The following is a 25,309-nucleotide window of genomic DNA, read 5'->3' as shown; positions in this document are numbered from 1 at the left end:
ATTTTTATGCATACCACTTACTTTGTCCAGAAACTACTGTTTTATTTTAGTAGAATACATTTTCTCTCCAAGTATTAGCTTGTCATCTGATTTAAGTACTTGCAAGTTTCATTACCCCACTAGTAACACCCAGGTCTGCCTCACCTGCCCAAGTTGAGCTTCAAGTGCTTATGTACTGCCATCACATACCAAGAACTCCTTTGTATGACTAGAATCATTCTCACATGTTCATTCGTAAATCAAAGGTTACCATACCACAGTAGTCACTATTTGCTAGCTAATGCTATTGTGCTAAGTATCACCATCAAATGCTAGGCACTGCCATCATGTGTTAATTGGATCACAATAGCTTAGCACGGATTGCCATCATTGGTCAAATATCACAATAATATTGCCTGATATATTACAGTCTGATGCCCAGGCTCTCACAAATGCAAATGCATATGGACCATTACCCATACAGACTAATACACAAACACACACGACAAAATACTAACCGAGAGAAGCACTTATATGCGTGCAGAGACAGATGTACAGTGTATACTTCAGTGCATGCAGTCAAACACCATTTTTTGTGCTCACTTTGTTCAACTCTGTCAGTCTGATACCGTAGGTCTGTCCTATATGCAGTTCCATGGACTTGCTTGTACTACTATGCGCATATAATATATATGTACTATGCGCAGCAAAGATGTGGTGGGATTATGACTTTTCACAGTAATATAAGATATACATTGTCCCAAGTCGTCATGCGTCATCACTTTAAGGGGCTAGATTTTCCATAACGCTCAAACTGAAAATTTCCAAGCACTGTCAAGGGTGGAGCTCGTGTGAAAGCTACTGGATTAGGAGCATTGGCGATCGTAGACATTCACAGATGTGCACACGCTGACCATTTTTATCTTTTAAAAAATCATACTTGTGGGCTGGAGATGGCAGTTATTTTGGGGCCAAGCTTAGGACACACCCAGTCCCTGATAGGACCACAAGGAAGAGTATCCAATATAAATATAAACATGGACATTTATTCATTAAAATGCCTAGGGTGTCAGAAGTGTGCTAACATGGTGCATTCAACAGTGATATTTATACTCATACATCAAAGGATACATAAAGTAAGTAAATAATGATATACATCATACAAGAATGTTAAGGAGGGAATCAGTTTCCACACACCGGTTCCCGTCCCAGCTTTGTCCTCGACTCCCTTCTGCAGCTGTCTAACTTCCCACATTCTGAGACCCTTCAAAGGATTGCGTGGTTCAAAAGTATAGATATCAGCCTTTCCCTCCCCAAAATACAACAGCCGAGGTCGGTTAGTTATTTTTACCACATGATTATAATGAGTAACGTGCCCCAGCTAGGGAAAGAAACCAGCTGCGAGCCTGTGGTGTGGAACCAGGCTTATTTTACTTAAATAAATATATATAAGATAACATATGCAATAGACAGTGCGTTCAGAGAGATAACTCAAACTAAATGTCTTGAAGGAAAATGAGCAATACAAAATGGATTCTTACAATCGGCCCTTTTTGAGTTTTCTCCATGAACATAACCAACTTTTTTTTAAAGGAGTTCTAAATCTCCTCATATATGTTGAATTTTACTCCTACGTCCTTGGAATTGACATTCATGGGGACATAAACAACCGATGGGTATGAGCAACCAGTATCTTTAGTGAGAATAGTGGGATCAATAACCATTAGGGAATTGATCTCTTCTCTCTGCATCATAGTTCAATTTGTTTCTAGTATTTTAACTGGAGGGAGTTTACACAATTTTAAACAGGAACATAAAGCAGGTAAGCACTGTACTAACAGACAGCTTTATATAATAACTATTATTATAAAAAAGTATGTCTTTAAACAACCAGCTTCACCCGCCGAGCAAAAACCATAGCCATGATAAGCTCAAATTGCCTCCTTCATATTGCCCCCCCTTTTCAAATACCTGTACTGCTTCTTTTATTTTCCCAATATCCAATTCTATCTCTGATGATTTGTTGACAAAGTAGCAGCATTTTTGCTGGTACTGATGTTGGATTAAAACACATACTCCTCCTTGTTGTACCGTAATTAAATCTAGAGCAAGCCGATTTTGTATAGCCAATTGGGCTGCAGAATTTATTTCTAGCTGTACACTTCCTATAGCCTCCCTGGTGGCGTTAAATACAATGGCTAATTCAGCAGACATGTTCATCATTGCCAGCAGTAAGTCAAAAATTCCAAATCCTGGAATAGGAACATGTAGTACTTGAAATACCCAGTTCTTTCGTTCCTCCAATATGGGCGTCCCTCGTTTGTACCTAGGAGCAAAACTCCCCATGTTAAGGGGCTGGGAAGATGATATATTTGATATCACAGTAATGTTGGGTGCTAAGTATGCCAGTGAGCATATCCCTTCCCAGTTTAGATGGAGTACTTTATATGCAGTTCTTCCACATACAAAATACATGCCTCCCTGGATTTGTGAATTTATAATGCTGTATTTTACTCGGGGCAAACCCACACCCTCGGGTGTGTCATGCTCAGAACTATTACAATACTTGTAATCCGCCTAAATTTCATTTAGCCCTGATACATTTGCCCAGGGTGCAACATAGGAACATCTAGCCGTCCAGAGGGGGCCAAGGAAAACCTGTGACAATATTAAAGGTGAATTCTTCACATTTCTATCTCGTTCCCTTGAGGGATCATATCACAATACTTCTGGATCTACCAGAACCTCCTCTCCTCCCACCGTCAGGTTCCAATGATTTACAGTGTAATTGTGCTGAGTCTAATTAATTAATGAGGTCCAATTTCTGTCTAGTTTCTCCTCTCCTTCAAGATCCCAGTTCCCGTGTTATTATCAAATAACAAAGTGTAAACACATTGTTCAGGTGGGACCTTCCCCATGTATTTTGCCTCTGGGTTTTGCCCGTAATAATAAGTACCAAAACATATGGGAAACATTCTCTCCAGGAATCGGGGAAAGCTTGTATTCTGCCTGGGTATTAGGGAGCAAAGCACACCTAGGGTACCACTGATATTCTCGTTGGTCACATCTCCAAGTGGTATTGGGTACACACTTCCCCTCTTTCATATTCGCCTGGTGATACTGGTACTTCATAAAGGCCTATAGGGTCCTCAGGGTGTCTAGACAAGTGCCGGCAAATCCAGCAGTCAGTGAGAGTCAGTGTTTCAGCCAACTTTCCATGAACCTTTATCAATGGATGTAAGGTGGGATTTTGCAACAATGATGCAACACCGCTGGACATTATACGTATTAACATGAGGGTCACTAGGTACTTCATTATTGTTTTGTAGAAATAGTTATAAGACCACTCTTCTCTATTCTCCTGAGGGATATTTGTCCTGCCAAACGGATATATTTTCATAATTTTATTCTACTCTCCTCCTTGTTTCTACTACCTTTCTATGGTGCCTTTTTGCTCGTCTCCACCGCCTATGTGTGTTCAAAAATATACCCACACAATTACCAAATATCCAAATGCAAAATATTGAGACCACTATACTAATAATCATACTTATATGTATACGAATAAGTGAGTTTCCTTCAATGTTCACAACCCACTAGAGTTCAGCAGCGCCGTGCTTCCCACTCTAACAGTTTGGCTGCACTAGTTGGTCCATAAACTAGTTTTTCGAACACTGGACAATAGGTGTTGGCTTGATCTTGGGTCCCTTGATCACTCCTTGTCAAGTTTTTACTCCTGATGGGAGCTCAACTCCCAGTGAGTAGGTCGCGATACTTCAAAGCTCTTCTTCAGTATAGTTCATCAGTTTGTTGAATATTTCAGCAAAAAAAGGGCAGAGGCCAGCAATTTAAATCAGGTCGGTCGTGTGCTGGGTACTTAACAGAAGAGGCACCTTTCCCGCTGGCACCAACCCTAATGACTGTCCGCTTCTGTAGAACTGGTACTCGGTTTCTCTCATTACACCGTGGATAGCCACAGAACTGTTAACCTCACTTGCATACTTTCTTATAACAGATAATATCGTTGCACAAGCTGCATCCCACTATGCTTGTGTTCTCGTTGAGACAGTTTTTATACTGACCAATGTTCTGGTATCGTTGCACAGGCTAGTCACCCGTGTTCATGTTCATGCTGAGGTTTTAATCATCACAATCATTTACAACCTCATCGCCCAAGGTGTGCGTGACAATAGCTCGTTTTAATGCTGGTACATCAGGGGCATCGGAAATACCTGTGGCGGTGAAAGCGGGGAACTGTATTTCATGAAGGCAAGTGTGCCGTATTCTGCTGAGCAAAGGATTCCTTGGCCATTCAGAGGAGACCTCAGTTTGCAGTTCCAAGCTGGGAGCTATCAGGGTGATGTAAATGTAGTTTTTCGTGGGAGTCACCACTTTACGCACCTTCAGAATTCTGTTCATTTGGGTGGGCGAGGACGCAGGTTGTATCGATGAGTTTGTTGATCTTCAAATAGCAAACCTTCGTCACTGGGCTGCTGTGTCACTTCAGGAGCAGAAATGGTAGTTCTTGGCTCATGTGGAGGTGTCTCCTGTCTCCCTACTTCTCTGTAGTCAGGAGACAACTGTAATTCTGCTGCTGGACTAGATTGTAGTGGAATCGGTGCACGCTTACAATGGCTAGCATGTATCCAGTTTTTCCTTCCATCCACTTTCACTGCCGTCTGTGTTGCAAGCAGTACCTGGGCTGAAGACTGTTTGTTCTGTGAAAGTTCTTTGTCATAAGCCAATCCCCTGGTTTGAAAGGATGACCAGGGCCTTCGAAAGGAGTCGGTAGGCTGGCCTTGACCTGTTGGTGGATCAAATGTAAATCTTTAGTCAATTGTTTACAATAGTCTACAAACAGAGGATATTGTACTTCAGAAAGCTTCTTTGGTCGTGGTACCCCCCAGATATTGGCTGGCCTTCCCATGACTATTTCATAGGGGGATAATCGTGGCTTGCTACTGGCAGTCGTCCTAATAGACAGCAACGCTAGGGGCAAAGCATCTGGCCATTTTAAATTGGTCGTAGTACAAATCTTGGCTATTTTGCTCTTCAAAGTGTAATTATACCTTTCTACAAGGCCCGCTGATTGTGGGTGATTTTCAGCATGAAATCGCTGTTTGATGTTAAGGGCGGTACAAACTTTTCCCATCACCTCATTAGCTAAATGACAGCCATTGTCACTCCAGACTAATCTAGGTAATCCGTATATAGGAAAGTACTCTTTGAGTAATAGCTTGGCGGTAGAGAGGGCACCATTGTCTTTTAATGGGTAGGCCTCTATCCATTTTGAAAACATACATTTGCCACTAACACGTATTTCAGTTTGTTGCATGGTTCCATGTGGATAAAATCCATCTGTATAGCCTCAAAGGGGAGATCAGGTGGGACAAAATGGCCGGGGGCATAGGGGTCCCTTTTCCTGCATTGTGCACTGCACACACCATACAACTCTTGACCAGGTTATTAGCAGCTTTGGATATCATAGGATTACTCCAAACGTGGTCCAAAGCTGTCTTGATGCCTTGAGCACTGATGTGTGCAGGACTGTGGGCCATAGTGACCATAGCGTGTACATAACAATTAGGTAACATCCATCTTCTTTTGTCTGTGTCATGTGTGTAACAACCCTCACTGTCCAGTCTACCGTTCTTCTCCCACTGTTCCCTTTCCTCTACTGTTGCTTCTGCTTGAATGTCTCTAACACACTGCAAGGTATTTTCTAGTACTTCGTTCTTGGGCTCCCCACTGATACTACTCTCAATGTATGCATTGTCAAATGGTGCTTGTGCTGTTGCTTTCGCAGTAGAATCTGCAAAAGCATTTCCTCTTTCTATGTCATCAGTAATTTTCTTGTGGACACTGCACTTAATGATTCCGACCTGACGGGGCAAGCCGAGAGCATTCAAAAGTGCCATGCTGAATGGTAGTGCCATGTGACGTGATAAAGCCTCTATTTGCCCAGTGGCCAAAAATTATGAGCTACTCCAAACGCATACTGGCTATCAGTGTAGATATTAACACTAAGATGTTCACTTATTTCACAAGCTCTAGTGAGGGCAGTTAATTCTGCAGCCTGTGCCAAATTTTGCGTGATTCTATGAGGTTTAACCACTGTTTTTAATGTGGTGACGGCATAGGCTGCAGTGGTTGTACCGTCTGGTAACTTGAAGCAAGACCCATCTACAAACAGCTCCCCCTGTGGGTCAGATAGGGGAGTATCTGTTAAGTCTTCCCGTCTCTTGGTTGCTTCCTCAGTGGCAAAAATGCAATTATGATTGAATTCTACATTATCCTGAGGGAGGGGTAGTAACGTAGCTGGGTTCAAGAGATTGCACCGCTTCAAAGTAATATTTGGACTGAACAATGTTAATTCATAACCTGTTAGACGAGCACTGGTGAGGTGCTGCGCCTGTGTCTTGTTTAACAAAATATCAACTGCATGAGAAACCATCACAGTGAGCGGATTGCCACCAACAAACCCTTCACTTTGTTTCACCACAGCAGCTGCAGAAGCCACTCCTCTAAGACAAGTAGGCAAAGCTTGCGCCACAGTGTCCAAGGTGGAAGAGAAGTATGCACAAGGGCTTTGTCTCCTACCTTGATCCTGTGTCAAAACAGACAATGTAAAGCCATGCTTTTCATGCACAAATAAAACAAATGGTTTGCTGTAATCCGGATTACCCAATACAGGAGCAGAGCACAACGCCTTTTTTAGTTCCTGAAAAGCCTCCTCACATTTGTCAGTCCAAGGTAGAGGAGAGGGCACATCTGAAAGTGTCAGGGCAATCAATGGTTTCGCTATAAGTGAAAATTTTTGAATCCACTGTCTGCAAAAGGATGTAAATCCCCAAAATGCTCGGACTTCAGTGGGGGTGCGTGGTGCAGTCATTGTATGAACCAGTTTTATTCTGTCTGGATGTAATCTCCTTCCCTCCTTAGAGAGGAGGTGTCCTAGACAGGTAACCTCTCTACAATACTGCAATTTTGGGAGGGACACCTTATGGCCCAGGGATGCTAAATGGTGTAATAATGCAACAGTATCAGTCTTACATTGTTCATGGAATCTGAGGCAATTAAAATATCTTCAATGTACTGCAACAGTGCAGAGCCTGAAGGTCGATTGAATTGGTCTTGTTGACGTTTAAGACATTGACTATATATACTGGGAGACTCCACAAATCCTTGTGGAGCTCTTGTCAATGAGAATGATCTACCAAATATTGCGAAACTGAACAAATATTGGCTTTCTTCGGCGATCGGAATACTGAAGAAAGCATTCTTCAAATCGATGACGGAGAAATAACACGCAGTGGGTGGGATCATGGTGAAAAGACTATTCATGTCTGGGACCACAGGAAACTGGGGAATGACTATTTTATTTATTTCTCGGAGATCAATAACTAATCGATATACCGTGTTATCAGTAACTGATTGCTCAACATCTGATCTAGTAGCATCACTTTGTTTCTTGACAACAGGGAGAATTGGGCTGTTACAGGGGCTGCTCACTATTTCCTTTATTACACCTGCATGTACAAGGTCAGAAATGACTGTCTTGAGCCCTTTTTCGCTTGCTTTAGGTAATTTGTATTGAGGAATACGAGGTAACCGGGCACCTGGTTTGATTTTTATTACAATAGGGTCAATATCCATAATGCCTACATCATTTTTGCCTTTGGCCCATAAGCGAGGGTCTACTTCCGCCAGCTCTGGGGGTAAGTCGCATTCCTGTGAAAACATGCACCGGGTAGGGGCAATGCTATCCATAGTTACATAGACACCATCCATTGAACAGTGAATAACTGCATTTAATTTCTTTAACATATCTAATGCAAACAAGTTTTCATGGCAACCTGAGGTTAAGGAGAGTGGCGTGTGTACTGTAAATTGTCCTACAGTTACTCTCATAGGTGCTGAGATAGGGCTCACCACGGGGATCCCAGAAATCCCAAATGACGTGATATGAAGCCTAGACAGGGGAGCCCCGGGGACTGCAGGATGTGCAATAGATGTTCTGGTGGCACCAGTATCTAGAAGAACCTTATGGCCCTCTCCTTCCATTTTTACGTCGATATAGGGACCACTCTGATCTACAGGAATACTTACTCACCCCTGGCCCTGTCTGTGGCTGTCCTAATAATTGTATAATTCAAAAAAAGAATCATCAGCATAATATTGTCGTTCAAATGCATTGTCAAAAATATTAGTGTTATGCGGGAGCTGGTTTACATTCTGCAAATTCTGACCATTTCTGCCTCGCCCTCGTGTATTACCTGACGCATTCCCTCTATCAAGTGACATACTCTGCCTTCCTTCCAGTAATGGGCAAGTATCACGCCAATGGCCATCCTTTACAGTAGGCGCATTGGTTGATATTCAATCGGCGGTCTTGAAGGGGTGCAGATACACCTCGCCCTCGGCTCCTTCCCCGTCCCCTTGGTGGGCCACCCCTTGGCTGAGGGGTTGTGTCCCGCTGGGGATATGCCTGCTGTAATAGTACCTTTTTCTTCAATTCTTTTACTGACTTCTCATTCTTTTCTAATTCTTCCTTATACCTGCTCTCATAATATTGTGCCATCTGTAAAATCTCTGCCTGTCCCTTCGTCATCCACTAACTCTCTGTTGCTTTTAATTTTTGTGATATTTCGGGTAGAAGGCCATTAACAAACTGTTCCACAAATAACGTGACACCTGTTACGGTGGCGAGGTCTTGACCGCTAAAATCTATGAACTCTTGTTCAATTCTAGTAAAATAATCTGTGACATCTTCACCTGTTTTCTGTTTATAAGTGGCAAGTTTTCCCCAGTCCACAGTTTGAAGGGGAATAACAGTTTCTAATTTAGTCAATATTCGGTTAGGTAACTTTAAAATATCCTGATGAGGCAGGGCTCCTGGTGCCCTTTGTGCTTCATGTGCTTCTAAAACCCCCCCATGTAGCTCCCAAAGTAGGCGCATCATCCACTCTTCAAATTTGATGCCAGACTTCAGGGCCCAATAAGACACCAAAAAAATAGTCAATGTCTTTGAGGGTCATGGTGGTGGTGGAAATAGCAATTCTAAGGTCCCGATAGAATCCAACTGGATTTTTTCGAGGATCTGGCAAGTCTTTTTTTTATAGCCATTACCTCCTCCCTTTTCCATTGGATATGGACAAACTAGGCCACAGGTACGGGAGGTGCTCTGTTGGCGGCAACTGCAGCTGCAATTGCGTCCGCAGTGGGAATATCAGGGTGTACTTCCCTCATCGGGTATTCCTTGTCATACGTATTGAGAACATCTTCTCTGGCTACAAGGCAAATACGTACTCCTTCAGTTATACCCTTATTATCAACTTTACAAGCCACACAGTCACGCCAAAATTGGTGTAATTCCTGTTCATAAGGGAGAGGAGTAGAGTCGCTAGTACAAGAATTCCAATCCTTCTCCAATTTTTCAACCATGTACTGAATTACTAATTGCTGTCCAAAATGTGACATTTGTTGTACTGTGTGCATAATATTGGTGTGAGTGTAAATAGGAATTGCCATCCGAGTCTCTAACTGACTTGATAACCTGTTTTTCACCCGCCCCCCCAATAGTGGAGCGTGTACTAGGGGGCGAAATCGACTTCATAGGTGTGCTCCACACGGGCGAAGGTGGATGAATGTCTGTATATTGTCGGCGTTGTCTATTTGGGGTATTAGGGGCAGAGGACATTATTGGTATACTTGCAGTGCTGGTTGGTAGTGCTGGAGCAGGGGGCGGAGAAACTTGGGCTGGGGTCTGTGATTGCTGTGACACATGCTGATGTGGTGGTGCACCTGGATTTCCCAAATTCTGCCCTTGCCCTTGCTGCTGTTGCTGTACCCCCATGATAGGTTGGGCTACTGCAGGGGGGGTGTACAGTGGAGGTGCAGTGGGGCTAACATCTGTAGCAATACCTCATCTTCTTCTAATGCATGTTTGGATTCTGTCTGTTTTGATACATAACTTCCCTCCACCTGGGCTCGATGGTCTCTATCTTCAGACTCCATTCTCTTCTGGGTTTGGGATTGGTGGTATTGCACCGCTTTTTGCATTATTGTTTTTCTTTCTCTTCCAATTTGTCCGCCTTAATTTTCCTTTTGGTAGCCTCAGTCTCCCATTTTCTATGTACCTCAAACATGTGTTATCTAGCCTTTTTATGAACCAAACATTCCTGTAGATAGGTTATTTTCTTTAAATCAAAAGATCCATCCTCCGGCCACTGGAGATCAGGACAATGTCTAGTATATCTGCGCCATATACTGTTATACAAATTATTTTCTAAACCATAATCCTTTAACATGTCCCACCCTGGTGTTCCCTCTTTTGGGATCGGTTGTTTTTTGTCTAAACGTGGAACACAATTTCGGCGAAAACAACGACATAGCCCTTGCCAGCATTTTTTATTTACCATGTCTAACCTTTTTACATTTCAAAATGTAACATGCAACAAAGCAACTTTCTCAAACCCCTTTTATCAAATGCTTACAAACTTACAAATTGGTCCAGGCCTGGCAAAAATATTCAAAATTAACAAAAACACGTGTAATACAAATTGTCAAACTGTACCTTGTACAAATGCAAATTTACCAAAAAAGAATTATTCCCAAAATTGATAACAGTTATCTAAAACAAATATTCTCTCAAATGCAAGTTAAAACAGACAACCGGCCAGCGAGGAACAGCCTCACCGGATTGTCTGCTTCCCTGGATTTCTCTCCGGCCGACCGTGTCCGACTAATCAGTCAAGGTAAAAGCTGATGTTCAGGATCTTCGCTGGGACGTCGTGAAAAGCGGGGAGAGTCCTGCCCGGTCAATCAATCAATCAAAAAATGTATAGCGCACGCTACTCACCCGTGAGGGTCTCAAGGTGCTTGTGGTGGGGGTGAGGGAGGGGTTATTGTTCGAACAACCATGTCTTGAGTTTTTTTCTGAAGAGTAGGAGGTCTTTGGTTTTGCAGAGGTTGGTGGGGAGGGAGTTCCATGTTCTGGGGGCGAAGTAAGAGAAGGCCCTGCCTCCTGTGGTGGTACGTTGGATGCGGGGGACTGTAGCTAGTGCGAGGTCGGCTGAACGGAGGTTGCGGGTGAGTGTGGAAGTTCACTCTTTCGTTGAGGTAGGTCAGGCCAGTGTTGTGGAGGGATTTGTGTGCGCGGATGAGGATCTTGAAAGTGATTCTCTTGTCTGTGGGGAGCCAGTGAAGGGATTTTAGGGGTGGTGAGAGGGGAGGCCGAGGAGAAGGCGTGCGGCTGTGTTCTGGATTCTCTGGAGTTTGCGTTTGAGTTTGAGTGTGGTGCCGGCGTAGAGGGCGTTACCGTAGTGTAGTCTGCTGCTGATGAGTGCATGGGTGACTGTCTCTGGGGGAATCCATTTAAAGGATTTTTTTAGAGTGCAGAGTGTGTGGAAGCAGGAGGATGTTAGTGCATTAATTTGCTGTGTCATGGAGAGGGAGGGGTCCAGTATGATGCCGAGGTTTCGTGCGTGGGTGCGGGACTTAGGGCGGTGGGCCACCAGGAGTCGTCCCATATGGTTTTGTTGGGGCCGAAGATAATGATCTCGGTTTTGTTGGAGTTAAGCTTGAGGTGGTTTGTTGTCATCCAGTTGGCGGTGTCGAGGGGAGCAGTGTGTAGGTTGGTTTTGGCGGTGGTGGGGTTGCGGATGAGGGAGAGGATGAGTTGGGTGTCGTCTGCGTAGGAGAGGATAGTGCTTCCGTGTGGTCTGAGGATGTTGGCTAGGGGGATCATGTAAATGTTGAAGAGTGTGGGGTTGAGGGAGGACCCTTGGGGGACTCCGCAGATGATCTTGGTAGCGGTGGAGTTCAAAGGTGGAAGACAGACTCTTTGGGTCCGGTCGTGAGGAAGGAGGTGAGCCAGTCTAAGGCTTTGTGTCGAATTCCTGTGTTGTGGAGGCGTGTGCTGAGTGTGTGGTGCAGACAGTGTTAAAGGCTGCGGAGAGGTCTAGGAGGATGAGTGCGACGGTCTCGCCTTTGTCGACTTTGGTCCTGATGTCGTCAGTGCATGCGATGAGGGTGGTTTCCATGTGAGTATTGTTTTCTTCGAGAAAGTGGGATAGGCGGGCGTTGACTAGTTTCTCGCAAACCTTGGTGGGGAAAGGGAGGAGGGAGATGTGGCGATAGTTGTAGAGGGCCTCCTGGGAGGCTTTTTTGTTTTTTTTAGGAGAGTGATGATTTCTGCGTGCTTCCAGGGGGCTGGGTAGGTGGCGAAGTCGAAAGAGGAGTTGATTATGTTGCGGAGAATGGGGGTGATGGTTCGTCTGGCTTTGTTGTAGATGCGATAAGGGCAGGTGTCGGAGGGGGATCCGGAGTGGAAGGAGTTCATGTTTTTTTTGGTTTCTTCGTGTGTGGTGGGAGCCCAGGTGGTGAGTGTGGTTGGGGGGGTTTATGAGTGGGGGTTGAGTTGGGTGAGTGCGGGGTGTGTGTTGTGGGTGTGTGGTATGAAGCTGTTGTGGATGTCCAGGATTTTGTGGCGGAAGTGGTTGGAGAGGGCGTCACATAGGGGCTATGTGTGTGTGTGGGGTCTATGTTGCTGGCTTTGGGTTTGGCTAGCTTTTTAATGATGGTGAAGAGTTCTTTGCTGTTTTGGGAGTTGTTGTCAATGCGTGTCTTGTAGTGATCTCTTGGTGGTGCGTATGAGTTGGTGATGGGTGCGAATGGTAGTTTTGAGGGTGGAGAAGTTGGTTGTAGAGGGTTCTTGTCACCATATTTTCTCTGCTTGGCGGCATTTGCGCTTGGAGTTCGGGGGTGAACCATGGGGCGTTCTTGATGTTGCAGGTGGCGATGTGTTTTCTGAGGGGGGCTAGTGTGTCTGCGCAGGTAGTGATCCATTTAGAGAGGTTGTGTGCTCCTGCGTTGGGGGTGTTGGTGTGGGGGGGGGGAGGTTGTGAGCCAGTTTGGAGTTCAGGCGTTCTGTGGGGATCTTGTCCCACATGCGGTTGGGTGTGGTGTGTTGATGGTGGTGTGTGGGGGGTTTGGTGAAGGAGAAGTGAAAGCAGTGGTGGTCAGTCCAGTGGAGTTTGGTTGTGTGGGAGTAGGCTATGTGTTGGCTTGAAGTGAAAATTGCGTTGAGCGTGTGTCCTGCTGAGTGGGTGGGTGTGGTGACCAGTTGTTTGAGTCCGAGGTTGGTGAGGTTGTCTATGAGGGAGGTTGAGTTGTGGTCTTGAAGGTTCTCCAAGTGAAAGTTGAAATCACAGAGGAGGATGTAGTCTGTGGAGGTGAGGGCGTGCGAGCTGATGGTGTTGGCTATGGTGTCGCAGAAGGCGTGGCGTGGTCCTGGTGGTCTGTAGATTAATGTACCTCTGAGGGTGTAGTTGTTGTTAATGTGGATTAGAAAGTGCATGTGTTCTCTGTTGTCGATAGTGTCTTGGGAGCTGGTGGTGACTTTGATGGTGTCCCTGTGTAGGATGGCGATGCCACCACTTGGCCTGTTGAGGCGGTCCTTGCGTTGGAGTTTGTATCCCTTGGGGGTGGCGATGGCAATGGCTATGTCTGGTTCGGAGGAGGGGTTGGTCCAGGTTTCCGTGAGGAAGACGATGTCTGGTGAGTGTGATGTGATGAGGTCCCAGAGTTCTATGGCATGTTTGTGAAGGGAGCGGGTGTTGAGGAGCAGGCAGTTGAGGTGGTTGTGGTGGGTGGTGTTGGTGTGGTGCATGAGGGTGTTGTAGCAGGGTGTGTTCTGGTTGTGGGGTGGTGTGCGGCGGGGCTGGTTGGTGGGGGCCGAGCAGGTGAGTATTGCATTGGGGGGGGGTTGTGTTTGTTGTTGGGGGGGTCGCTATGGTTGGTGTGAGGGATGAGGAGCAGGAGAAATTACAGGTGTAGTATGTGAAGGGGCCATGGGTGTGTGTGGGGCTGAGAAGGGTGCAGGTGGGGCGAGGGCCTGGGTTGGGTGAGTGGAGGGTGTGGGGGAGTAGATTTGTCTGAGGGGGTCAGGGGGACTGGCGCTGGGCGTGGTCTTGGCGCGGACAGGCTTGCCTTTGGTGCGCCTTCGCCACGTCCGTGCCGCGCCACGGCTGCCATAAATGGGGAGGGAGTGGCAGCGGGGAGGAGGGAGGGCTGGGCGAATAGGAAGGCTGGGGCGGTGGGGCCGCCGGGGATGGCCGCAGCGGGAAAAACCAAAAAGGAAAAACGGATAGACAAGGAGGTGGGGGGAGGCGGGAGGGGCCGCAGCAGCAGGGGATTTGAAAAAAGAAAAACGGATGGTGAGGAAGTGGGGGAGGTGGGAGGGGCCATGGGGACGCAGGGGATTGGAAAAAAGGAAAAAGGACGGTGAGGAGGCGGGAGGGGCTGCGGGGACGCAGGGGATTGGGAAAAAGGACAGTGAGGAGGCGGGAGGGGCTGCTGGGATGTAGTGGCAGGGGATTGGAAAAAAGGAAAACGGATGGTGAGGAGGTGGAGGGAGGCGGGAGGGGCCGAGGGGACGCAGCGGCAGGGGATTGGGAAAAAAGGAAAATGGACGGTGAGGAAGTGGGGGGAGACAGGAGGGGCCGTGGGGACGCAGGGGATTGGAAAAAAGGAAAAAGGACGGTGAGGAGGCGGGAGGGGCTGCGGGGACGCAGCAGCAGGGGATTGGAAAAAAGGAAAAAGGACGGTGAGGAGGTGGGGGGAGGCAGGAGGGGCCACGGGGACGCAGCGCAGGGGATTGGAAAAAAGGAAAGCGGACGGTAAGGAGGTGGGGGGAGGCGGGAGGGGCTGCGGGGACGCAGCGGCAGGGGATTCGAAAAAAGGAAAATGGAGGGTGAGGAGGTGGAGGGAGGCGGGAGGGGCGGCAGGGACGCAGCGGCAGGGGATTAAAAAAAAAGAGAAACGGATGGAGAGGGAGGCGGCGCAGGGTGGCGGGCCGCGAGGAGCGACCTACCTGCTGGAAGCCCGGTGGATAAGATGCAGCTGCTTTGAAACTAAGTCTTTGTGCAGGGGCCCCTGGAATCTAGACTTCTGGAATGGCGTCCCCCCACTGGCAGCACGTCTCTTGACAGCGCTACTGAAGACATCCACTGGAAAATCCCGGACGAGAGCCCCCAATGGTAAAGCACGTTTTAATTATACTTACAAATGCATTTACAAAGGAGTTTAGACACGAGGAGTCGGAGTGAAAAATCAATGACCAAAGGTCTATTTATTTTTGCTGCAGCAAAGAGGACAGATTTACAACTGGCATTCCAAGCCCGAAGTAAAGTGTGCTAACATGGTGCATTCAACAGTGATATTTATACTCATACATCAAAGGATACATAAAGTAAGTAAATAATGATATACGTCATACAAGAATTTTAAGGAAGGAATCAGTTTCCACACACCGGTTCCCGTCCCAGCTTTGTCCTCGACTCCCTTCTGCAGCTGTCTAACTTCCCACATTCTGAGACCCTTCAAAGGATTGCGTGGTTCAAAGGTATAGATATCAGCCTTTCCCTCCCCAAAATACAACAGCCGAGGTCGGTTAGTTATTTTTACCGCATGATTATAATGAGTAACGTGCCCCAGCTAGGGAAAGAAACCAGCTGCTAGCCCGTTGTGTGGAACCAGGCTTATTTTACTTAAACAAATATATATAAGATAACATATGCGATAGGCAGTGCGTTCAGAGAGAGAACTCAAACTAAGGGGGTCATTCCGACCCCGGCGGGCGGCAGAAGCCGCCCGCCTGGCGGGAACCGTCAAAAGACCGTACTGCGGTCAAATGACCGCGGCGGTCATTCTGACTTTCCCGCTGGGCCGGCGGGCGACCGCCAGAAGGCCCCCCGCCGGCCCAGCGGGAAAGCCCCTTCAACAATGAAGCCGGCTCCGAATGGAGCCGGCGGAGTTGAAGGGGTGCGACGGGTGCAGTGGCACCCGTCGCGATTTTCAGTGTCTGCAAAGCAGACACTGAAAATCTTTATGGGACCCTGTTAGGGGGCCCTGCACTGCCCATGCCAGTGGCATGGGCAGTGCAGGGGCCCCCAGGGGCCCCACGACACCCGTTCCCGCCATCCTGTTCCTGGCGGTAAGAACCGCCAGGAACAGGCTGGCGGGAAGGGGGTCGGAATCCCCATGGCGGTGCTGCTTGCAGCGCCGCCATGGAGGATTCCTTTGGCCAGGGGAAAACCGGAGGGAAACCGCCGGTTTCCCTTTTCTGACCGCGGCTTTACCGCCGCGGTCAGAGTTGGCCAGGAAGCACCGCCAGCCTGTTGGCGGTGCTTCCGTGGTCGTTGGCCCTGGCGGTCGATGACCGCCAGGGTCAGAATGACCCCCTAAATGTCTTAAAGGAAAAGGAGCAATACAAAATGGATTCTTACATAGGGGCTTAAGCCATGCCCACTCTTGCCATTCATTCTTTGTTGTGCTCGTCTTAAATGCTTCACTTTTATTGGTGCTTTGTGCTAAATGTCCCTCCTGCGCGCTAAGTTCCCACCCAGGGAGCATTCACCAAGAGAACATTTTTGTTGGCCATAACACTACGTCACGCTTCCTCCAGCGTTTGATGGCCCCGCCTCCCTCTTCCCGTCTGGTTTCAGTTTTCTCACTACTGTAATCCAAGCCGCGATCCTTTTTCCTTGTGGGTCGGCGTCATGCTTCATGTTCGATGATATGTTTATTTTAACCGTTGAGCCTTGTTGCAGAAAATATGATTTCCATAAATCGGCATTTGAATACTTTGCAAATGGAAATTGGTACATAAAAGTGTGATTGAAAGCTTCTGCTCCCCTATCACAGTCTGGCTCTTTTATTATACGGGGAATAAGATGCAAGAGAGAGAGACGCATGATTCATTAAGGGCAGCGGATCTCAACACGTTTGCAGCACTATTAATAGAGCCCCCTGCCCGATGTTTTCACATGAATATGATTCAGCCAGACGCTGGAATATGTGATTCGGGGAAAGTAACCTGTTACCAACATATAAACCCAGTTATAGATTCTCAAATGACAAATGCGGATTTGTGTATGTGCCACTTCACTCTCTCTTTCCAGGTCAGCTGCCTTCCGTCACCAGTACTGTACTTTTTATGTCAGACATGCAGGCGAGTGTTTAGGTTGCACGCAAAATTCATCTTCAAACTTATATATATAAACTATATTTTTTCAAGGATAGGACCCCTCCCCCCATCCTATTCAAACCATGATTATGCAGACCATAGTTTTCCTGCCATTGACCTTAAAATCTCTGCGAGAGACTGCATTTCTGACCTACATAATAAGCTCTTTTCACCTCATTCGGTAAACAGGTGGATGCCAGCATCGAACACTGTCTGCAATGAAAGGCGAGAATCACAAAATCATAAGTTTTCAAGGATCCTTTTTACACAAGTTGATGGACATTCTATTTATTGTTTGGATGTTTGTGTACCAGAGCAATGTGGAGATATTCGTCTCTAGGCGCTTTGGGGATTGGCTTTCTATTACTCAATTTCATCCCCCCAACCTTTCATATAAGGCAAGGTGTTAGGCAGTTTACAAAGATAACAAGAACATAGGGTACAACTCAAAACACACATGTGCAAACAGAAAATGAATACAAATATCGAAATTGTACTCAGGTGTAGAATAAGGCTGCTGAAAAAAAAAATCTGACTGGGCTAGTTTGCTTAAAAAAAGTGGCCCATTAACAGGAGTTTCCATTACTAGAAGCTGGCCAAGTTAAGCATGAAATAAAATAGCAGGCATGCCTTAACTAGCCACATTGCTTGCAAAAAATAGTTTTATGTTTCGGCTTTGACAGGCACAACTCATAGTTTTTCTGTTTTTATTGAGGCAGCAGCAGTCCATTTCTCGCAAACCCTGCTCACACAGTTGAGTGAAGTAAATCACACAAAACAGGCCTGTCCAACTAGCTTGTGAACTACCGGTTGCTCTACAGCTACCTGTAAGTGCCTCTCATGCAAGGTTGGGGAGACATTACCTTTTTAGGTCGAACGTAAGGATTCAACTTCGTGTATACTCTTAGTACAGCGCGATACAATGCGAACATGTGGTGCTCCTACAATGCCTTTGTTGCCTTAATTATGCCACCTACACGGCCAAGACACATCCCGAAGCAGATAAAGTGGGCTCGCTTCTGGCACTGCTTATTTGCCAGGAACACCCTAGACATCCCATCTTGGCCCTCTGTTCTCCTGAGGGCATCCTTCTACACACTCCGACTGTGATTCATGCCAAAATGACGAGATATTACACTACTATGTTTGCGTTTGCCACAATTACAGACTTAGACACGATTGATTCCTTTTTAATCTTCTACACCCCTGCCCACCATGTTCCCTGACCCGTGAATTGAATTAGAAAATGCCATTACCTCATTCAAGACCCAAGAGTCCATATGTGCCCTGGCCACTGAGAAGACCCCAGGACCAGATGGTCTTCCTCTTGGTTCCCCAACTCAAGACACTCTGACAAAGCCCTCCAGACCGCCTGTCTGCTGCCCTCACTTTGCAAGGCACTACTTATTTCTTTGCCCAAGCGGGACCATGACCCCACTGTCCTGGGCTTGTACTGCCCTCTTGCATTACTTAACACAGATTACAAAATACTTGCCAAACTACTAGCAGGGCGTCTGGCCTCCCTGGTACGTACACTCGTACATCCTTATCAAAATGGGTTTATCTCAGCCTAGAACACCTCATTGAATTTGTGAAGAATTTTTAGGGTTATGGAGAACGCCCTCCGGGACTGGCCACGATCTGGGTGCTTGGTTCTGGCATGGGTTTTTCTGTTTACTGTTTTGCCCCGCTACAGGCTGGACCACAGATTTGTAAACCCAGTGAAACTACTATACACCCAGCCTCTGGTGGGAGTAAAAACTTGTGCCTTGATTTCTGATCTAGTCATGACTGCAGGGTCACGTGGCAGGGTTGCCCTCTCTTCCCTCTACTCTTTGCACTGCCCGTTGAACCACTAGCATTTGCCCTTCATGCCCATGGGCGAGCCTGGGGAATACCACTGAGGGTTGGGGGAGGGGAATTATATGCTTATGACCTACTTCTATACCTACAAGGCGTCAACAGGATCACCAGGGACCTAGCGCCCATACTTAACAGGTTCTCGTTAATTTCCAGACTCAAAGTTAACTCGAAAAATTATGTATCTATTCCTTCAGTGCTAATGTTCCGACCCTACTTTTCATCTTTGGGTTGCCTCCTTAACCTAGCAAGCTGCCACATCTAGATACGTAGGTATTTGTATTTATCAAGACCCTATCAATTTATCTGATGGTAACCTCAGAAGTGCAGTATTCTCGATACATTCAACATTTTGGAAAAACTTCCACTTTCCGTCGCTGGGTAGGTAGCTCTGGTCAAGATGGTCACGCTCTCCTTCTTATTGTATTATCTCCCCCTCTATGTCCCAAAATCCTTTTTTCACACGCCTAACAAACTCACAAGATACCTTCTTTGTCACAACACAAGATGTAGAGTAGTACTTCACAAGCTTCAATTGCCATCCACTGAAAGGGAACTTGCAGACCTCAACTTTGAATATTACTGCTTGGCCTCTCAGCTGCAATAGAAGTCGGGACTCCAACTATCTGATACTATCACAGCAGCCCCAGCCTGGAGCCACTGTCAAATTTTGCACCTATTTCACCCTTGCTCCAGAGAGCTGACTCTAACCCCAGCACTACTGTGAGTAGCACACTGCTGTTTTTAAGCATAGTCTTTTCATACCACAGCGGTTCATCCATACCCCCCTCACCTCCCGTTACTGGGCACCCCTAAGGGGGATCAGATCACCTCTGCGAGAGAACTTACTACCTGGAAATAGGTATACACACACTAGGGGACCTCTACCACGACGACTCCTTCATGCTGTTTGAAACCCTATTAACAGACTAGGGTGTCCTGCCTGCCCAATTTCTCCTTAACAACTTGATAATCAGCGCAGTTGACGCTGTTTGGAGTGGCACGCAACAGGAATACCCAATGCACCTCACCCTCCTATACCTCCATGTCATGAGTACAGGCTGGCATCTAATATGGTGGTATGCAGAGTCACTGCATGTGCATGTTGCGATTCCACTGACCCCGCTGTGTTGTAGTTGGGAAGCAAATTTGGGTCACCCTTACACAGATAGAGTGGAGCACCATAGTAGAATACCCTGCACTTATTCCATGCAACACTCGTTTTCAACCTTATTCAACACTACATATTCCCCTGCAAAGATAAACTGCTATTATAACCTCACTGATTCTGCCTGCCTCTGCTGCTCCCGACTTGATGCTGGTCTAATACACATGCTATGGGACTGCCCCTCCCTTAATGAATACTGATTGGGTGTGACCTCTTGGTTAGTGAATTGCATAGAGACCAATACCCCATACCTGGGTAGCCCACCTGTTGGGACTAGCCCTCAGGGTCAAGGAGCGTGGTGCCACCACACGATTTATAACCTGGGTCTGATCTGTGGCAAACGCCTAATCACGCAGTGGTGGACATCCTAAATTCTGCCGGCGGTCCCTGTTTGGGAGATGTCCATGCAGGCTTAGGCCCTGGCGGAGGGCGTATCCCTGTGCAGAGAGGATATGTGTGGCCTCCGCAAATACCTGCTAAGAAACAGCTGGGATGCTATTCTGACAGCTTTCCAGATGGCATTAACACCTGCCAATGCACCATCTGAAGCATCTATATGACCAGAGGATGTGGAGGCCCCAAACATCCCTAGTTTTGTAGCCTGATATGCCTGATTTGCCCAAGCTTCCACCTCAGTACTGCCTGCAGGTCCTAATCCTCCGTAATAATATACACAGGCCCTTTCCTCGTGTCCTATAAAGGCGCTGGCCCCCATCTTGACGTCTCCCCATCAGAATTGAAACAATCTCTAGTTCTTATATTGGTATTTCGTACATTGTTATAATTTTTCTTGTATTACATTATTATACAAAATACATTGACGTTTCTACTTAAAACACACTTATGTTAATTGTCCATATAAATAAGCAATACAAGTGCTACGCATGCGTCATAAATGTCTGTGCTATGTGTTAGCTATATACAACAAAATGCAATAAAAAGATTCAGACCAAAAAACATGAAGGGTTGGGTTCACATGAGCTTCCTGTTAGTGGTCCTCTGAGGCAGCAGAGTCTTGGTGTGAATGGGCTCGTTCGCGGTCAGAAAGAGGCCGAACCTTAAAGATTTCGCCCTTCTTTACAGAGGAGTACACTTTGATGCCAGCCAAGAGTCCAGGACCTGGGAAGGCACATCTTTGGGAACAGGGAATCACTCTAGCATAGGCCAGCAGGACTCAAGCAGGTCCAGTTGCAGGTCTAGTCAAGTGGGGAGATGCAGAACAGGTCTCTGGAACTTATGTCCCTGCAGTTCACACAGGAAGCCAGCCAGCTAGGCCTTGAGTCACTCTGGTGGTTCTGGGTTCAAGAAGCAGTTCCAGGCACTGCAGTCCTTCCTGCAGCATGGCAGGACTTCTTCAGATTCTTAAGCAGGCCTTGAAGTGATCTAATGAGTGGCTCAGGAGGTCCAAAAGTCATACCTGTTGCCTGCTTTGAAATGGGGTGGGGAGGGGGGTCCCTACACTACCCCACATCTTGTTCTGGAAAGATCTTCCCTTCCCCTGCCAAGGCTCCAAGTAGTCTGTGGCTACAAAAGACTGGTGTAAGATTTCTCGTGTGTGCTGGATGCAGCCCTTTGAAATGTAAGTGGGACAAAGAACAGCTGTGCCCCAGCCACCCCGGCAGGTTGGCCCATCCTGCCAACATCTAGCCCTCCTTTGTCTCTCTGGTAGGAATACACAAAGGCCAACTGCCAAACAATTCAAGGTCATGTGGCCCAGGACACAGGCAGCAGAACCAAATGGTTAGGACAATGAAATGCCAACTATCTAAAAGTGGCATTTTCAGAATTGTGACTTAAAGTACAAGGGCAGTGCCTCTATAGGGGCATTTCCCCACTGTATTTGTTGCCCCTAAATCCAGTGTTAATTGTGAAATACATTTTGTTTTGTTATGTTTGGCCTCCGACACCTCTTCGCTGTTTTTTTCTGCCACGGGTGCCTTTCTGTGAGTGCACTGGTGGAGCTTACTGACTAAAGGCAGAGCTGAGATTCCACTAAGTCATGACTTAAGTGTGCATGTCTGGTTGGACGGGTGCCTTGCTGTGTCAAGCCCGACATGCACACTAGAGGTACATCCCTCTGTGCACAATTGTGGTGAGCCCCTGGGACCACAGCCACACGCCCCCGGTCTTCTAAGAAGCATCAGTTTCACTTGCTCCAGTCAGTCCTGGTGCTGCTCTCATGCTGTTGAGGAACAGTAAAGGAGCAGCATTTGGACTGGCTCAGAGCAAGAGGAGGAGATGCGAGTAGGTGCCATCAGTCTTGTCATTCATGAGGCAGCGCAGGGGTGGGATGTTGACAGACAACGGGCAATCACTTTACTGGCTTTTTTTTTAGCTATGCCGTGATTAGCCATTTCCATCTAACTTTTGCTCTTTTTCCTTCATACCCAGCGCCAGTAACAGAATTGTACACAAGAAAGTGAAAGAGACGAGTAGTGAGTTTCCTGCTGCTGCCTCCCGCATCGAGGGGAGCACGTGCTTGTGGGTTGGGAGTAGAGGCCTTAATTTTCAGGAGTTCTGTTTTCGTTTGGCCCCCCGGCCGTCAGCAGCCACAAGCAAGGTACCAACGCTGTGAAGGGGCTTCAGTCTTTGTATACAAAAATTAAACACAGAGAATTAAAGTACATGCTAATAATTTCAATTAACTCATTCAATATTTGTGATCTTTAAATGTTGTTTAAATGATTTCTTTTTTTTTTTTTCTTTTTTTTAACCAAACAGTCTTCTTATTTTTGTCAACATGCCAGTAGGGCGATATAGCGGCTGTTGAGCTTGTTTAACTAATAATCTAGGATTGGCACGTGGTAGTTTGATAGACGTGCCCCTGAACCAATTGAGAATGGTGCACTGTTCAGATTAACTGCGGGGCGAAGTGCTCCGTGCCTAGCAATTTCTCTATGTAATCATTACTTCTTGGACGCAGAGTCTTGGTATAACTACGCCCTGAATAACTCTGGTATTGGTTTATTTATATGTTTTTTAAATAATAGTATGCACAGCGTATTGCAGTGCAGCAGCACTAGGCCTCAGAATACATGTCAACATCTGATTGGGTGGAAGACTCCAATTTATTTAAGCCTAAAACTGCCTTATTATAGATGTCTCTGACCTAAAATTGCCACCACTTCAGTAGAGATCAACAAGAAAATCTAATTTTTCCCAAATCATCCTCTCCTGATTCCAAATATTGGCGTGTATGCCTGTGTTGCCACTCTGGAAACAAAGCAAAGAATATACATTAAATACATAAAGCTGGTATGCTCACTGCTCAGACTCTGAGCAGGCCGTTTTTAGGTCGAGCGTAGTGTTCAACGTGTTGTATACTTATACTGTGGGTTCCAGGGATTTCGTTTGGTGGTTCCACTGTCATTCAAAAAATCCGTGCTTGCTAGTGGTCAGTTCTGCCTCTTTGTCCTGCCTTTTTCTCTTTGAGAGCAAACCAAACTACTGTATAATTACGCTATGTCCTGTTTATCTCTTCTGAAGGGGACTTTTTCTTTCAGTATTGGCCTGTTAGCCTTACACTGTGTGTGTATAATCAGCCCCTCCTCCCCACCAGCTTCCTCTGTAAACATAAACCAACAGCAGAGGGGGGCTTTTCCAGGGCCAGCTCACTCTCGCTCTCTTTCTCTTGTTATTTCTAGTCTGTGTGGCAAGAAAAGTCCAGTCAGTATTTTACAACGCTTAGAGCTCTAACTCGAGCAAACACAAGACTATTGCATTCAAAATGCTTGTTCCTTTTGTGTCTCTGTTCTCGCACTTGGCGGCACTTTGAATGGGCTTGCTTACGTGAAACTGTTTTACTTTTTATTTTCAGTTTGTGTGGGAAGAAAAGTCCAGTTAGTAAGTTACAACTCTAATGGCTCTCACTCAAGCAAACGCATTGCAACGAGCACTTCCCACAAGTGAGAGTGTTTCGTTTCCTGTGATCAGCGCGGCGACCGATTCACGGGCACCGCGCTTCTGCTGCTCTCTGTGAATGTTTCCGTGTTTTGTTAGTCTCCTGCTCATCTTTATGAGCTCTTGTGATTTAAGACCTCTGCTGCAATCAGGGCTGTAAATTGCTCTTGCTTGTGCCCTATCTGGTGAATGTAGCTTAATTACAGAGGGCCTGCGCTGGTGTGCAATTGTTTAAGAATAAATTCATTTGTACAATTGTGATATCTGAGTCAAGGAGGCAATGTATAATACTCTGTAACTAAGGGGCAGTTAACTGGCTGCAGAACGCTCCGAGCAGAAGCTGATTAGACCATCCATCTTCAGAGAGATGTGTTTAGTATTTACCCAAATAGGTCACCGTTTCACAAACAAAAATAGTTGGAAAGCAGAACTATGTTATTCTGTACCAGTTAAACCACACTATATGTGATTTATATTTAAAAAATAATTTAGTGTGTATTTTAAGCACATTCTGCTGCATTAAAAGTAAAGGGGAAATAATCAGGAATGGTCATGCATTGACACTTCTAAGGCACTGTTTTCAAGCTGTAAGGTTCAGTTATAATAATCTCAAGGCAGAGCCAGGACAAATACAAAAGTAGTATGTCCCAAGATGGCGCCATTCGTCACAATGCTCCTCATTTGTTTTGATGTAATCTTTCTGGAAGACTGCACACGCAGTGAGGGCATAGTGCCACACCTGGCAGTTGGACGTCTTGGCTGTGATGTTTATTAGGTGCGGCTTTAAAACTGACAGCATCGTGTCTGAGCTGTGTAGAACCACCTACCTGAGGCTGCTACTCTGCCCCTGGCCCCCTTCCACTCACCAGTAAGCATTCATAAGTTTGGGGCCTGCCTAAAACGTACATTTGTGGACGATGCACTTGTTCCTGGGATATAAATAATATTTATTCTTGAGTTTGCTTCATTATTTCGCCCATATTTTAAAATACTAATATGTTTCTGCCCAGAATAAAAAGTAGTCCCTCCTGCGTGGTTTACTAGGCTCCCTTTATTGCTTCTTGAATGTAACTAATATCGTGTTGTGTTTCTGTCGGGGTGTTGCCTGCCAAGGCTCTTAACTGCACTCAGCACTTGACCTCTCCCTTTGCCTCATGGTTATCATGTCCTGAGTTTTTCCTTCTTGATGCCTAGGAAAGTAACCCCTGTATCCCGCAGTGCGCAAACTGTCCCTCCTTGCTAATACTTCTACTACTCCCTCACCGCACCTTCCCAGCATAACTGCAACGTCCCCTCACAGTGAGAGGATCGCATCTTTAGCAACAGAAGCACATGTAGTTTCACGCCACTACACATCATCACTATACAGTAGT

The sequence above is a fragment of the Pleurodeles waltl genome, chromosome 4_2 (assembly GCF_031143425.1).
Source record: "Pleurodeles waltl isolate 20211129_DDA chromosome 4_2, aPleWal1.hap1.20221129, whole genome shotgun sequence".
NCBI classification, from domain to species: Eukaryota; Metazoa; Chordata; class Amphibia; order Caudata; family Salamandridae; genus Pleurodeles; species Pleurodeles waltl.
The sequence above is the reverse complement of the archived record's forward strand: the minus strand, read 5'-3'. Positions refer to the sequence as shown.